Below are 13,863 nucleotides of genomic sequence, written 5' to 3' on the forward strand. Positions count from 1 at the left end.
GCAATAATTCATTTCTGTATATGTTTTAAAAATTAAAGTTAAGCCGTGATTACTCAAAAAGACTACTTTATTGAGGATTTAGATTTAGAGTCTTATCTCCCTCCCATTATCTTCATTTCTATCATTTACCTCTTATTCCAGGGATTCTCAAACTTTCATGTGACATGGATCACATATTCTCTCTCAAAACATCTGATTCACCCACTTCTCTTCTGTGTGTGTGTTTTTCTGTTTGTCATGCGATGGGAGGGGATGAGGGGTGTGCTACTAGGAGGTGAACCTTCCATAACTTAAAGGAGGACTGCTATGCTTTTAAGATGATAATACGTAAGGGTTTTAAGTGAGATAATGTATGTAAATAATTGCACAGTGGCTGACATACAGTAGATGGACAATACATGATATTAATATATATCATTATAACTCATCTGTGTTATAAAATTGTAGACACCAAAACATTTCAAAAACCAAGACTACTGGGGGGCAAAACACTGATAACCTGCAGTGCAACCTCTGCACAGAGTCTCTGCACCAAAGCAGATTCACACTTGTTTTGAAATGTGACAGTGGTACTGCAAGTAACTAACTCAAAGTTATTACGTGACAGATACAGGTAGACAGTGAACTCAAATCAGTTACTTTTTACTTCTTGTGAAAATTCCTAGTAAAAATGTTGGTAAGGGATTAAGGATGATCAAATGAAGAGGTGACAAAGATTTTCTTTATTCAAAAAGTCTGTTTCAAACAAATATAAAACATATAACCTGAAACAATTACAGACAGGGTGACAGATGTGGGGGGAAATATTAATTTAAAACTAATGGTTAAAATAAGAACTCTCACAATGTGTATTTCAGATATTTGTATTATTCGTCAAAGATTGAGTCATGATAAAAAACATTAAAATTGCTTCAGGTAAACAAGCCCTCAGGAGTGTAAGGAATGCTTATTTTCCAACATTCTGAGATAACTACTGTGCAAAAGCAGAGATTCAGATGTATGCTATGAGAGTTAAATACAAATTAATAAGACAAGGCATATCGTATGTGAATATGTCACACCATAATTTCAGATCTCATCCCTTTCCACACTAGTTTAATTACTATTTTCCTGAATTAGATTTGACTCATAAACCAATTTGAGTACCTTCTATGTATATGACAGTCCATTTTCTTCTTCCTTCTATTCTTAATATGACTTATTAAAAAATAATAAGAGCACACTGGGAAAAGCAAAGCAGAAACAAAGCAAACTAAACACAGAAACTGTCTAACTTCTATCATAGGAAACAACAGTCAAGATCAATGATGAGGGCCGGGCGTGGTGGCTCACGCCTGTAATCCTAGCACTCTGGGAGGCCGAGGCGGGTGGATCGCTCGAGGTCAGGAGTTCGAGACCAGCCTGAGCGAGACCCCGTCTCTACTAAAAATAGAAATAAAAATTATCTGGACAACTAAAAATATATATACAAAAAATTAGCCGGGCATGGTGGCGCATGCCTGTAGTCCCACCTACTTGGGAGGCTGAGGCAGTAGGATTGCTTGAGCCCAGGAGTTTGAGGTTGCTGTGAGCTAGGCTGACGCCACGGCAGTCACTCTAGCCTGGGCAACAGAGCAAGACTCTGTCTCAAAAAAAAAAAAAAAAAAAAAAAGATGATGAATGAGGTTTTAGATTATTTATGCATTTCATTTAAATCCATGCTGTGGGCACATGAGGTTTCAAAACCTAAGGTATATGGTACTTGAGCTCCAAATACTAAAACTACCATTTCTAATAGGCAACTTTTATACTGGCAGCTTTTAAAAAATAGTGATGGGCATGCATTACACATGTTCCTTCTCCTACTAGAATGAAGAAAAAACAAATAAATTTAGAAAGAATTCTTAAGGTTAGACTGTCACTGGGAACACAAGACAGCCTATATCAGAACACAGTACAGAAATACCTTTATTGAGACTACAGGTTGAGGATCTGTGTTTCCTAAATCAACTTGAAAATAATGTATTGTAAGAAGGAGCTCAACTTGTGTTTACCTATCTTTGCTGTGCTCATTATGAGCCAGGCACTGTTTCAAGTGCTTTAAAAATGGTACCTCATCTAATCTTCACAATAACCCTATGAGTTTGCTGCAATTACTATCCCCCTTGTTTTTCATATAAGGAAACTGAGACAAGGCATGGCAAGTTAAAGTGATTTGCCCAAGGTCACTGTGCTAGTAAAGGACAGAGGAGAGATTCAAACCTGAGCTGTTGTGTCTCAAAGTCTGTGCTCTTCATCATTTTGCCATGCTACCTCTAATGACAAAGGAAAAATAAAAAAAGCCAAATGAACAAAAAAACCCTTATCACCCTGTAAAAAAAATTAAATAGTAAATCCAAGTTAAGGTTTGCAAACAGTGAAAAGTTTTTAACTATCAAGGATAAGACTATTTTCTCCATTTTTTTTTTTTTTTTTAAGACACAGCCTCTTTGCTTAAATGTAATGATGGTCTCTGTGTAGAATTCAATTGAAGGACAAGGAAGACAAAGACAATCTGACATCAGAGCATTAGGGCTTTAAGTAAGCAAGTTAGAGCAGCATTTCATACTTCCATTACAAATGTTAAAATTCTTAGTTCGGTCCAATTAGTGTCTCAGTTAAGGTATGCCAAAGGGTATGAATGCCCGTATTATACATTATCTGAGCAACCCTAAAAAGAAAAAAGGGGGGGTTACAAAAGGGTAAGAGTTCAAACAAACATATGTCATTTACTGAAGCATGCAAGATGATATCTATTCAAAGCACCAACATAACCACATCCTAGGAATGTTTAGTATGAACTAAAGAGCTAAATTTTAACATTTTAATTGATTTTTCTTTGTAAAGCTGGAAGGACATGTGTGCTTATTTAAATACCTCACACATGGTAATTGCAAAAATAAGGTGCCCAATTTAGAGAATGTAAAAGGGAGATTCAGTTTTCACATCAGCAATTTCTACAGAAAACAAAGACATTGTAAAATACAGAAATCCTCATAATCACATACTTAAATAAGAAAAATATTTTGATTCTGTCATAATTACAAACTATATCTTCTGATCTGATTCTGTATCCTGTTCATCTTATAAAGACGAGTCAACCAAAAATAACGACTGTAATGTAATCTGCATCAATTAGTCAAAGACAAGTAAAATAATATGCCTGTACAGAAAATCATATTTTATCTCCTGCCTGTACAAATCAGACATTCAGAAGAATTACAAATATGACCTTGCCTACCAGAAAGCACTCAAACCTTTAAACTTTTAAAGTACAACCAACATTCTCTCTCTGATAACTTCAAACCATTAATTAGAACCAATGACCCCAAAATCTGAAAAGTTTAAACGTTCCATTATTAGTAAGCTGATACTACTCTGCTTCTCAGTTTAAAAGTAAACAAGTAAACATTAATTTTCTGCCTGTGGAACTTCGTATACACTGTATGAGACAACCGGTAGCGCTTGCATACACAGCGTGACAAGGACAGTGTGTACACACAGTACAGAACGCTAGGTACTATGTACACACTGTATATGGCATTGGGTACTGTGTAATACTCTATATGACACGTGGTACTGCATACACAGCTTAAGGACAAGGATGCCATGTACACACAGCATGACTCTGCGTACACACCACATACAACCCCGCACAGGACGTCGTGTAAAACACCAGGTGCTGTGCACACACCGCAAAGCGCCTCCACAGCCTGGCTCTGAAGAAAACCGCGAGGGAGGACAGAGCAAAGGACAGTTCGCGGCCCGGCCGCCCCCAAGGAGCCCCCTCGTCCCAGCGCGGCCCGGCAGCTTCTCCCCAAAGCTCCGGCGGGAGGAGGGCGGCGGACCCCACGGGACAGTCCCGGAGGCCCACGAGGACCGGTTGAGGCAGCGGCGGCCTCATCTCCGGGGTCGCCCGCAGCCCCCGAGACAGGCACGGACCCCCGCCTGGCTTCGGCCCGACCCTGCACCGCGGCTCCCACCGCCCACGGCGCCCGGAGACTGCGAAGCGTCCTCTCCTCTCCGCCGTCCACACGCCGGGCCCGCGCTGCCACCAGCCCCACCGCACACGGTCCGAGGCCTGGCCGGGCGGGCGGCGCGGGGCCCGGCGGGCGTGCTCACGCGACTCCACGGCTTCCCGGCCTGACCAGGCCCTGCGCCGTCCTCCCGGGCCTCCGCCCCGCGCCGCCGAGCTTTCCCCACCATTATCCTCCGGCTCCGCCACCGCCACGCCCGGCCCTCCCTCCGGAGCCGCCGGTTCCCGCCGCCCGGCGCCTCTGGGGCCTGAGCCGGCGCCGGGCGGGCGCGGGGGGCGCCATGTTGGCTGCGCGCCCGCACTTCCTGTGTGTCTTCGCGAGCCGCGGCCGCGGCCAGGCGGGAAGTTCGGAGCTGTCGCCGGGAAAGTTGGCGTCCCCGCGGGCCGCCCGTCCCTGCCGACCGGATGGGCTGTGCCCGCCGGAGCCCCGTGCGCTGCTCCTACCTCCGCTCCGTCCCGGCTCCCGCGCGCTGCCCGCAGCGCTTCAGCGTGTTCCCGCGCAGCCGCAGGCGCCCTCCGTCCGCACGCGCGCCGAGGGGCAGCCAGCTCCGCGGTCCGAGCGCCGCTGGTTCTGCGGCCTCAAAACCGGCCACCTGGTTCTAGCATCTTTTTAATCCATCGTCAGGAGGAATTGCAGACAGGTGCTGCACTCCCGTTCTGTGCACAGGCAAACAGCACCTCGACAAGAACAGGACCAGCCCTTGCCAATTTGGCAAGAGCACCGCAAATTTGCGTTCCAAGTAGGTTGTCTATCAGTCAGTCAGTCTGCATCTGACATCTAACGGGAGGAGATCCCGCACACCTGTGGTTTAAGAAAGTATCAGCGATAGGCATACTTTTATAATGCTCACATATTTTCCCTCTTGTCTTTTCTCCCAGGAGTTTGGAAGGAAGACGTTTCGGCTAAGACGTCTTGCTCTCGTCATCAGTGGGCACGTGCACCTATACTTAGTTTCAGTTACCAGCAGTCAAGTGAGGTCTGAAAATAGGCGTGTACAGTACAGTAAGATATTTTGAGAGAGACCAAAGTCACATAACTTTTGTTATAGTATTTTGTTATAACTCTTCCATTTTATTATTATTGTTGTAAATCTCTTATTGTGCCTAATCTATGAATTAAACTTTATCATAAACATGTATGTGTAGGAAAAAATCATAGTATAAGTAACGTTTGATAGTATCCTGGTTTCAGGCGTCCACAGGGGGTCTTGGAACCCCCACAGCTTAAGGGGGGACCACTATACCTGAGAATCATCAGAAAGAGACTGTTCTAGAAATTTTGGGAATCTAATCCAATTTATCAATTAGCTTTCATTGCTGGTCTCTAAGATTAAGTTAGAACTTAGAAACAGGTGGTACTTGAATAGGTCTATGATGTACATCAGTCAAACATGATCTTTCAAACCATTCACAGCCCTTTTTCTCATACATCCCAGAGTTTTTGTCTATCTCAAAGACCATTACAAAATAATTTTAACTTATTTTGATTTTAAGGATAAATATATGCCATTAAAATTTAGTAGAGAGGTTAAAGAATGTGAGAAGAAAAGCAAGCCATAACTGGTTTGAACATTGGACTTCCAACAATGAAAAGCTTTAAGTGAATTGCCTTTTTTTTTCAGTCTGGTACTTAATTTATAAAATAGAGGACTGTATGGTTCTATATATTAATATTTCACAGAGACCACTTGAGTAAGACAGCATCATATATGTGTAGGAAAGTAGTGGCTGCATAACTGCACATTTTTCTCCTCTTATACTTTGTGGGCATCATTTCAATTTTTGTACCCACATACCATCTCTCATTCAACCTAATGTAAATTAGGTAACTTATCTATGAATTTCTAAATGGTTTTGCCTAGCATTTAACCCTTGGCTCTGTTTTCCCTTTACAATGGTTCTATTTATCTCTTTTGTCCTTCAGCTGAGTGAATGTGTGTGTGGGTCAGGTGGCCAGTGGCTGGAGGTTGGGGGGAAGTCCAGAAGACCAAAAGAGTTATTTCCATGCAACCTAATTCGGATTAGGTTGAATTTATGAATTTATCTACTAGATTGTGAAGAGAGGGCAAGGGATTAAGGTGGTGAGGGGAAGGAAGGGAAAGGGAGAGTAATGGGGCATGAGGTGTGGTTTTTCATCAACTAGTTTCAGAGCTGGGACCACCTAGGGAAGGACCCCCAGGCATGGCCCTCCAAATTCTTCCTTGCCCCAATGAACACTCTCTCTGTTTCATAACACCTGACCAGTATACCACTTCTCCAGATTCTGCATTGAGAAATGTTATATAAATAGAGAAAGCATGGATTAGTCAACAAACTGGAGTGGAAAATTTGTCTCTGTAAAAATTAAATATATCCTTACATTACACTACACTCTTTTTACAAAGTCCAAATCACTTAAGTAATACAACTGTAAAAACGCAAGATTTTTTTTCAAAAGCTATAACAAAATATAGGCACCTGTTTGTAAGATTGAGCATGGAGAAGAATATCCAAAGCCCTAAAGCAATGGAGAAAAAAATCACACACACACAGAGACTGATAAATTTGAGTATGTAAAACTTTATAAATCCTATATGTGAAAAACAAGTATAGTCCTACTCTAAAATATGTCCATAAGAAGTTTCTTGTAATACCCTTTCTCCTACTTTCTTTGTATAATAAAGACCAACTCAAATTTCTTAGGACTTGCTCATGAGCCACGTGGGCAACTTGAGACCAAGATGGATAATGACGAGCTAAAAGTTGTAGTGGAAACGAATGAATCTCAATGGATGCGTGAATGAGCCAGCAGCAAGGTTTGCTGTTACTGTTCCAGTGGCACTGGATCATTTGAAACAAATCGGCAAGGTAAAGAAGCTCGATAAATGGGTTTTGCATGAATTAAATGAGTGTCAGGAGAGAAATCATCCCAAAGCTTGCTTTTCTTTACTGTCACAACATAAAGATGAGCCATTTTTACACCATATTGTTATGTGTGATGAAAAATGTATTATTTTTGACAATTGCAAGCATTTGGCACAATGGTTGGATAAAGATGCAGTGCCAAAACACAGTCCAAAACTGAATATTCATCAAAAAAAGCTAATGGTGCCTGTTTGGTGTCCAGCGCTGGTATTATCCACTACAGCTTCATGAAGCCTGGTCAGTGGATTACAGTGGATGTCTACTGCAGCCAATTGGATGAAATGATGAGGATGCTTGAAATTAAGCAGTGATATTGGTTGATAGAGACAGGCCAGTCCTCTTGCAAGACAATGCTCAACCACACATTGCACAGACAACACTGCTGTAATTACAGAGGCTGGACTTGGAAACTCTGTCATCCACCATATTCACCAGACCTTGTACCAACTGACTACCACTTCCAGGGTTTGGACCACATCTTGCGAGGAAAAATACTCAATTCTCAACAAGCTATGGAAAACACCTTTTGAGATTTCATTGCCATTCGCTCTCCAGGCTTCTTCGTTGCTGGCATAAAGAAGCTACCATTAAGATGGCAAAACTTTGTCAGTAGTTTAGGCACATACTTTGATTAATTGTACTACTTCTTGTTTAAGATATAATAAACAATACTTTTGATTAAAAAGTCAGACATTTCATATTGAATGACTTAAATATATCTGATAAGGGATTGATACTCAGAATATGTAAAGAACTACAACTCAACAAGAAAATCACCGAATTAAAAAATGGGCAAAGGATCTGAGTAGATATTTCTCCAAAGAAGATACACAAATTGCCAATAAGCACACAAAAAGGTGTTCAATATTACTACTTATTAGGGAAAAGCAGTCAAAACCACAATGAGGACCGGGCGCCATGGCTCACGCCTGTAATCCTAGCCCTCTGGGAGGCCGAGGCAGGTGGATCGCTCGAGGTCAGGAGTTCAAGACCAGCCTGAGCGAGACCCCATCTCTACTAAAAATAGAAATAAATTATCTGGACAACTAAAAGTATATATAGAAAAAAAATTAGCCGGGCATGGTGGCACATGCCTTTAGTCCCAGCTACTCGGGAGGCTGAGGCAGTAGGATTGCTTAAGCCCAGGAGTTTGAGGTTGCTGTGAGCTAGGCTAATGCCACAGCACTCACTCTAGCCTGGGCAACAAAATGAGACTCTGTCTCAAAAAAAAAAAAAAAAACAAAAATCAAAACCACAATGAGAAGCCAGGCGCTGTGGCGTGCTCCTGTAGTCCTAGCTACTCAGGAGGATTGCTTGAGCCCAGGAATTCAAGACCAGCGTAGATAACATACCAAGACCCCATCTCAAAACACACACACACACACATGCACACACACACACATATGCACACACACACATGCACACACACACACACACACACACACACACACACACACACTATGAGATACCACTTCATACGCATTAGGATGGCTATTACCCAAAAAAGAGAAGATAATAATGTTATGGAGAAACTGGAAGCTTTGTGCATTGCTGGTGGTAATGTGAGATAGCACCACTGCTGTGGAAAACAATATGGCAGTAGCTCAAAACATTAACATGGCATTAATATATAATCCAACAATTCTACTTCTGAGTATATACCCAAAAGAAGTGAAAGCAAGAACTCTAACAAGTATTTGTACTCCCATGCCGGGATCCCAGCAATGTGGGGGCAAAGTTTCCAGGCTGCCCTTCCCTGCCAATCGATCGGTGTCTGCCAGTCAATTTTTGTGCAGTGCTCTCAGCTGGGAAAAATGCCACCAGCCTGCAGGAAAGGCGAGGGGAGGGCCATCGGAGGGTGCAGCCTTCCCAGTGCTCAGGAAAAGACAGGGGCAGGTCCCAGGGCCCGCGGGGTCCTTCCTTCTCCTGGGGAGACTTTGGCGGGGGGCTGTGCTGCCAGTTCCCCAGGAACAGGCTGTGTCCCTGCCCCAGCGTGCGGGCTTCCTGGAGTGCCTCTGCATTGGGCCCACAGGGGTCTGCTGAGCCCAAGGTGTGGGGCTGGGTGTAGGGTTGGTTCCCGAAGACACTGGAAGCCCTGTCTGGCCGGACAGTGCTGGTCCCTCTGTCCTCACCCATGGGGGAGGGGAGGATGACCTCAGAGCCTGGCAGCGGGTGAATAAGCTGTGCCCCCACCCCTGGGGGCCACGCTGGGTTCCACTCGGTGTCCCTGCAATGCCAAGACTTCCCAGCAGGACTCAGGCCTGGTGTGTCTTGGGGTCCTGGCACCCTGTCCTGCCTGGACTCTGGGCAGCCTGTGCCCCTCCAGGGCTGGAGCCATAAGGGGACTGTGGTCCTTCAATAGGGAACAGCACAGCAGCCACAAGCCAACTCAGTCTGGGAAGGGTGACTGCGGGCCTTGAGCAGCCCTGGAGGGACTCCCACTCTCTCCTGCAGACCCATAGGCCAACAGCACCCCCAGGTCCCCGGCAGCACCTACGCAGAGAAATCCCCTGGAGCAGTAGGTGCCGGGGGGCCCTGGGGTCTGAAGTCATCCTCAGAGGCCTGGTGGGCAGCTCAGAGCCCACCTGTGAGCAGGGGTCCGCGCCAGCTGAGATTCTGCCCTGTGTCGGGAGCCCCCCACTCCTGTTGGGAGCTGGGTTCTTATGCAGATGGGGGGCAGATGGAGGGATCTCCTGGCAGGCCCCCGGGGCCTTTTCCCCTTTGTTCCCTGCACTGCAGTGTGTGTGTGTGTGTAGGGCCCTGTCACCCTCCCTGGAAACTACACCCCCTCCTCATTGTCATGTGGGGGCTGAGCCTAGAGACCAGCTGCCCCCCAAGTGGATGGGACGTGGGGACATCTACATGGGACATGCACACCGGGGGTGTGATGGTGGGGTCCCACCAAGGCACTCGCCCTCTCCTGGGAGGATCTCTGTGCCCCCCTACCCCACTCCATGGTCAGCCTGTCACCCTTGTCGGTTTTCAGGGGCCAGAGACCTCTCCTGGGAGGCTATAGCCCTCACCCGCAGGGAGCCACTACTGTGGTGGGTGGGGGTGGACCTGCCCAGTGCTAAGTCCCTGGGGGCTTTAGGGGGCACCTGTGGCAGCATGAGCTCACCCCCAGCCCCCAGCCCCCAGCCCAGAAGAACCCTCAGCCCTCAAGAGCCTCTGCTGCTTCAGGGGCTCGTCCCAACAGGCCTGGGTGATCTGACGAGCTGGGCCCAGTATACGCTGTTGGGCTGATGGGCACGTGTGCGCCTTGGATGCAGGCATGGGGCCAGCGGGACAATCATGGGTGTGTGCAGATGCCCATTTGGGGCAGTGATGACCAGCGAGGGGATGCCAAGGGCCGAGGGTGGGGTGGATGGGCTGCAGTCAGGGAGGGCTTCCCGGAGGCAGTGTCCAAAGTGCCCTATGAAGGCTGTGCTGAGGAATGACCCTACCAAGCCCCAGGCACAGGCATAGGAGATGGCCCAAGATGTGGTCCTCCAGCTAGAACAATGAGAAATAAGGCTACAGGCACCTCCCTGGGATCAGGCAGGGCCGACATGGGGAGAAAGCAGGAGAGGTGGCCCAGGCCCCTTGGGCGGGGCCTGGGGGTTCCAGGTGCATCTTGAGGAACAGTTTCCCTTTGCCCTGGGCCAGGGCTATCCTATGAGCCCAGGGCCACAGGGAAGCTGCAGCCCCCAGTCCTGGGCTAGTGGGGCCTCCCAGCTTGGCTCAGCACTAGAAGGGCCCATTTGCCAGTCTGTCTCCTCCCAGGGCTCTGATGGCAGCACTGGGTCCCAACTTGCTTCATTCCACCTGGCCCAGGACTCAGTGGCTGGGGGCCAGTCAGTGGGTGACAGGACAGAGCCCATCCTGGGACGGCACTGACTGTCAGATGTTCTGGGGGCTGGACTTGCTTGGTGGTGGGGGCACTGTCTGGCCACCTGTCCTGGCCAGACATCATGCTGTGGGGACACTGGAATGTGCTTGTGTCTCCACCTTGGCCAGGCCTACTGCCTGGGACCTCCCCCAGTGAGCCCTGTCTGCAGCCACAGAGCCTGAAGGATCAGTGTGACCCCGAGCTTCCGGCCAACGCACCCCAGACTCGGGAGGGGGTTTCTCAGAGGGCTGGTAACTATCTTCATCACTGTCCACAGTGCAGGCCTGTCCCCTGGGTCCTTCTGCCCCTGGCAGGCAAATCCACATATGCCCCTGTGGGGCACCTGTGTCTTGCATCACCTTCTGTGGCCCTCCCGATTGGCAGGGGCACCTTGACATCCTCGGTCCCCACAGGTTTTCCGCGTGGCCTATGTGCTCATCAAGTATGCAAACTTGGGCAGCAGGGCTGCTGTGACCATGGTTTCTTGAGGTCTCGGTCACCAGCCCGGCCCTCATGCCCAACCCCTGTGTGGGTCAGGACCATCTGTGTGAAGACCGAGAGGCAAAGGGGAATTCATCAGGTCACCCCCGACTTTCAGCACAGCTAGGCCCAGGGGCTGGTGGTGGCAGGAATCTCGGTGCCATCTCCTGGCTCCCTCTGTGCTGCCTTCATGTTTGACAGCTCCCTGTGGTGGTGACACAGGTCCCTGGTGGCTCCCAGCTGGCTTCCTCCCAGCTCAGCTGCCTGTGTCAGGAGAGCTGGGTCCTGGAACTCACTCACCGGCTGCCTTTGGCCACCTGCCACCCTGACGGGTCAGGTTGGCAGGATGCGGATGCTCCAGTTTGGTGGCCTGGTCACGTGTCCCCCAAAACTCCCTGGCCCGAGAGTGGAGGAGGGGCAGTTCTCTGACAGGCAGTGGGGGACTGCCCCAAGGAAGGACATGAAGACAGTCCTCCAAGGGGAGCGGGAGACACCTGCTCTCTAGACATGACCCAGGGAGAGGGGTGCAGGGGTGTGGGTGGTGAGCCGGTGCAGCTGTGCACGTCCAGCATGGCTGGTGGGGCAGGAGCTCCTCCCTCCGCAGGGTTCAGTGACCTCTTCCCCAAGTCCTGCTGGCTGGTGGAGCCTTGGCTGGGTGACCCATCGAGGGCGCAGCATTCCCACCTCAAGATGAGGTGGCCGGGCTCAGGCTCAGGTGACCAGCCCAAGAGGCAGCCTTCCAGGTGGTAAGGCTCAGGGAAGTCAGGGAGCCCAGGGGCCCCGCCTCTGGGCCTGCGGGCTTTTCTGGTGGCCTCAGCACTCCCTTTCCAGTCCTTTCCTGCAGCCTCCAAGAGGGGCTTCCTGGAGCAGTTTGGGCTGCGGTCACGTGGGATGACGACACCATCTGCACCACTGAGTACTCACGCATAGTGTCCCTGGAGAACGGCGAGGTGAGTCCGAGGACAGCGTGGTGGTGGGTTCTGCAGGTCTGCTCCTGGCGGCCACACCTGGCCTCACCGTCCACACCTTCTGCAGATCGTGGTGTTCCTGGTGAATGGGCGCCCAGGGGCCATGAACTACTCCTACTTCGCCACTGCTGCGCAACTTCACCAAAGCCACCAACATCCGCCTACGTTTCCTGCGCACCAACACACTGCTGGGTCACCTCATGGGCAAGGCCCTGCGGGACCCCACAGTCATGCACCAGGTGATCCCACCCTGTCTAGCATGTGGGGCAGCCAGGACCTGAGGCCCTGGCGCTCAGGGGCCTGCAGTGCAGTATTATTACAGCACCAAGGACATCAGCATCGGCGGCTGCTGCGTCTGCCATGGCCACACAGATGTCTGCGATGCCAAGGACCCTTCGGACCGTCTCAGGAAAGGCCGTTTCAGGTGAGGCCCTACAGCTGAGGTCCCCCCAGGTGAGGCTGCTCTCAGCTGGGGCCCCGTCCGGTGAAGTCCTTTTCAGGTGAGGCCCTGTTAGCTAGGTCCCGCCAGCTGAGGCCCTGTCAGGTGAGGCCCCTTTCAGTCCTTTTCAGGTAAGGCCCCTTCAACTTTGGCCTCTTTCAGGTGAGTCACCTCTCCGATGAGGCTCCTTTAGGTGAGGCCTCTCAGTGAGGCCTGCTCAGGTGAGGTCCTCTCAGTAGCTATGTCAGCTACGTCAGTAGCACTCACAGCTGAGGCTGCTTTCAGCTGAGGGGCCTCTCAGGTGAGGGGCCTCTGAGAAGAGAAGAGGCCCCTAACAGGTGAGGCCCTTTCAGCTGAGGACCCCCCCCCAGGTGAGGCTCCTCTCAGGTGAGACCCGCTTACCTGAGAACACTTTCAGTGCAGGTCCCTGTACGGTGAGTTCCCGTTAGGTGAGGCCCTTTCAGCACAGGCCCCTTTTACATGAGGCTCCTTTCTGATGAGACCCTTAAAGGTGAGCCCCCTCCCAGGTCAGACCCCTCTTAGGTGGGGCCCTTTCAGCACATGCCCCTCCCAGGGGCCTCCCCGATTTTCTGAAAGACACAGGACAGTGAGCCCATCTGAGTTTGAATTTCCAGATCCTGGCTCCGAAGATGCTGAACTCGGAATTTAACTGGTTCCCCAGCAAGGCCAGGAGGGAGTGCTCTCCACCGTCCCCCCCCCCCCATGAGCACCGAGGGCTGCAGGGCCGGTGCGGGCTGGCAGGGGGCGGAGCTCCCGTCATGCTCCGCGGCTTTGCATGCGGGGTTGCACGTGGCATGAGAGGACGCAATGCCGCCATGTTAGCCTCGCCCAGCAGGCGCCGGTTCCCTGCTGCCTGCCGGCCTGGCCTCAGACCAGAGCCAGTGCGACCTCCTTGTCCTCACTCAGACGTGAGGCCCCGAGGGTGAGTTCAACCTTCCTGTCCGAGCCCCACGGGCACTGCCTTCCTGTCCGCAGCCACCTGCTGAGGGGCGGCCAGTCCTCAGAGACCCGGAGGGGCTCCGTGTGGACATTTGGAAACGGGGAACCCACAGTATCCACCGCACTGGGGTCCCCACACCCAGTACGCGGTGGCCACGGGTGTGACGTCCACGCGGTGGCCTCTCCACCC

At 49.9% G+C, this 13,863-nt stretch overlaps 1 long non-coding RNA gene across 1 annotated transcript in view; it reads right to left on the bottom strand.

The window, feature by feature from the left end:
* The window catches only part of LOC123636044, a 39,659-nt gene extending 26,512 nt beyond the window's left edge, over nucleotides 1–13,147 (bottom strand). Inside the window, exons 1-3 of the long non-coding RNA XR_006734281.1 lie at nucleotides 13,116–13,147; nucleotides 12,231–12,444; nucleotides 4,499–5,033 (exon numbers count right to left, since the gene is read on the bottom strand). This is a non-coding gene — a long non-coding RNA (uncharacterized LOC123636044). The remainder of the gene's footprint in view (nucleotides 1–4,498; nucleotides 5,034–12,230; nucleotides 12,445–13,115) is intronic.
* Nucleotides 13,148–13,863: the final 716 nt, after the last annotated feature.

Source organism: Lemur catta, chromosome 3 (genome assembly GCF_020740605.2).
Source record: "Lemur catta isolate mLemCat1 chromosome 3, mLemCat1.pri, whole genome shotgun sequence".
Lineage (NCBI taxonomy): Eukaryota > Metazoa > Chordata > Mammalia > Primates > Lemuridae > Lemur > Lemur catta.